Source organism: Cebus imitator, unplaced genomic scaffold, assembly GCF_001604975.1.
Source record: "Cebus imitator isolate Cc_AM_T3 unplaced genomic scaffold, Cebus_imitator-1.0 Scaffold195, whole genome shotgun sequence".
NCBI lineage: Eukaryota > Metazoa > Chordata > Mammalia > Primates > Cebidae > Cebus > Cebus imitator.
In genome coordinates this window covers 1-3,227 of record NW_016107510.1, presented here as the reverse complement: position 1 = coordinate 3,227, position 3,227 = coordinate 1, and positions in this window count along the sequence as shown.

Genomic DNA, 3,227 nt, shown 5'->3' with positions numbered 1-3,227 from the left:
ATCCTTCCACACATGTGTTATGTAGCACCCCGTATGCCTCCTTTAATCACTGCCACAATGCTACAGTGTTGCACACTGCAGCACCCTCAAGGAGCCGCTGCTAGAGCAAAGCTCAACTTTCTTTCCCTGTCCATGATGGGCTGTGTTTTGTCAACTTGGCTAAGGCTGGAAGCCATGTTCCTCAGGACACTCTTCCCTGTATGGCTGGGTCATTGATTGCCAGTAGAGGAAGTGGTGTGAAATTTGGAGGGCAAAGGTGAAGCAGAAGACATTGTTTTCAGAAGGTCATCACAGTTAGACATGATGACAAACGAATAGACGCAGGAGTGCTAAGTGGGTGCCAGCTTGTTCTTGCTTGCCTCCACTTTGGGTCTAGTTCATCTTCATGACTGCGAGCCCTGCTGACCAACAACTGCCCCAGGTCCACCAGCAGGCCCACAGAGGCAATAGCTCTGCAGAGCCAACAGCTACCCCAGAAGCAGCAGTTTCCACAGAACTCCCTGTGAGTTCCCACTCTGTGGTCCCTCTTAAGCAGCTAGACCTGCTTCTCGTATTTTCCTGCAAGTTCCAAGTGGCCACCTGCACCAGGTCTTTAGGTAGTCTGTTTAATGACTGTTTCTTTGAGCCTCCAACTCCCTCTCTCCAGACCAATTCCCCAGCCCCTTTCACATTTGTATAGAAACCAATTTCTATAATGAATCTCTAATTTCTATATTACTTACAGTAGCTGTGTTTCCCTGAGTGAACCGTGTCGTATATACCTTAACTGATCGTCTTATTCAAAGAACTGTATTGGGCCTTACCATGGTTAATTTATGCCAAGATAATGAAGCTTTAATTGCAGATACAATCATATTCCCACCTCCTGGCCCTAGGTCACGTGAGATAATCCACCTCAAAAGCAAATAACCTTGCACAAGTTTCTTAACCTCATTGGTTTTAATTTCATTACCTGTAAAACGAGAATAATAACACCTCCCTCAAAGATTTGTTGTGAACATTAGAATTGTGCCTAGCTTATAGAGAGTACTATGAAATTGCTTGCTATCATGATTATTATTGACATTATTATTATATGTTTTCAAATGACTCTGCTCTTTCATGTCTCCTGACATTGCCGTAGCTTCGGCTTTCGGTATTTTTAACTACTGCAAGAGCCTCCTAACTGATTTGAACTCCAGCTTTACCTCCACAGTGTTGCCAGAGCAAGCTTCCCATGGTAAATATTTCCTGCACAAAACTCTTCAATGGCTATCTGTGATCTAAAGAATAAAGTACACAGTCCTTTGCTTGCCTTATAGAATTCTGCATGTTCCACCCCAAGCTCTCTACCCTTATCTCCCCCATGTATAATTTATGCATGGTTGTCGACAATGTTCTGGGTCTTTATTAAAGACAGCTCCTCTTACAGCATCCCCTACTTTTCACTAACAGACTCCGATTTGGAGTTTGGTTCAACTATCTCCCCTCTAAAAAACTTACTTTAAAACCTCAATCCATTCCCAGGCCTATCACAGCCACCCCTTCTTCAGTGTTCTCAGACCTTTAGTGTATAGTTTTAATAATAATGATCTGTTTACTTTTCTCTCTCCCACATTAGGCTTTGAGGTCCTCCAGGGAAAGTACAGTGTCTCATTGATCCCTAGATACCCAGTGCGAACCTAACACCTTAATAAATGTCTGATGAATGAACAAATGATTGAATGAAAACCCTTTGGAAATTTAGATATTGCTGTTCAACTCTAAGAGTGAAGACTGAGACTTAGCAGGGTAAGTTCCATTTATAATAATGCATGGAATTTGTTTCAACCCCATGTAAGACTAGGAGGATTTTGTCTTGTTTTCTACTTGCATTATCCAGCTTTAGCATTTCCCAATTGTCAGTATTTGCCTGAGCTATGTTCACAGGAAATTCTCTGGAAATGACCCCATGTAACCTCAAAGGCAATCTGCCTTCTACAACAAAATCCACAGGGCTATTTAGTATGTGCTTATTTGTTTCCATGGGTAATATAACATTGACAAATGAGATTGGAACATTTCCAAAAATCAAAAACCTGCTATGGATTGAGGCTTCCAGAGATCAGCTCAGAAATTAGTTCCCTTTTCCTACTTCTAGGCCCAACCCTCCACTCCTAGTTATACTTGCCCAGCACTTGTCAAGTTTGTTACCTAATTATGGTCCTGCTCCATCTCTCAGGCCCCCTGAAGACTAAGTCTCAGGCAGAGTAAGCATGACCAGCCTTCTTCCTAGTCATTTCAGGGTAATAGTGGAAAGGCCTGGATGATGAGCGGAAGGGCCTAGAAAGCATAATTTGCAAACCCCATGGTGCCTCTCATTTGAAATATTCTGTTTCTAGAAGATTCTTGCTAATAATACAGAAATGTATTCCCTGGAGATGGTGGATTCTTTCAAGGGAAAGAGATGGAATAGTATCTTCAAAAGGAATGAAACTTGCAAACTGTTTTAAGGGATGAAGCGTGGAGAAAGATCCCAGCATGGAGGAGGTGGCAGCATAGACAGGCAGGTATAAATTGTGAGCAGGATCAGAAGTAGTTGGTATGATAACTGGGAATTAGAAGACAATTTTCTTTTCTTTTTTTAATTCACATATTTTTTACAAGTTTCTTTTTTATTTTATTTTATTTATTTATTTTTTAATTGCATTTTAGGTTTTGGGGTACATGTGAAGAACATGCAAGAGTGTTGCATAGGTACACACGTGGCAGTCTGATTTGCTGCCTTCCACCCCATCACCGATATCTGGCATTTCTCCCCATGTTATCTCTCCCCAACTCCACACCCCCCACCGTCCCTCCCCTATTTCCCAACAGACCCCAGTGTGTAGTGCTCCCTTCCCTGTGTCCATGTGTTCTCACTGTTCAGCACCTGCCTATGAGTGAGAACATGCGGTGTTTGATCTTCTGCTCTTGTGTCATTTTGCTGAGAATGATGGTTTCCAGGTTCATCCATGTCCCTACAAAGGACACGAACTTATCATTTTTGATGGCTGCATAATATTCCATGGTGTATATGTGCCATATTTTCCCTGTCCAATCTATCATCAATGGGCATTTGGGTTGGTTCCAGGGTCAATGAACATTCGTGTGCACATGTCCTTATAGTAGAATGATTTATAATCCTTTGGATATATACCCAGTAATGGGATTGCTGGGTCAAATGGAATTTCTATTTCTAGGTCCTTGAGGAATCACCACACTGTCTT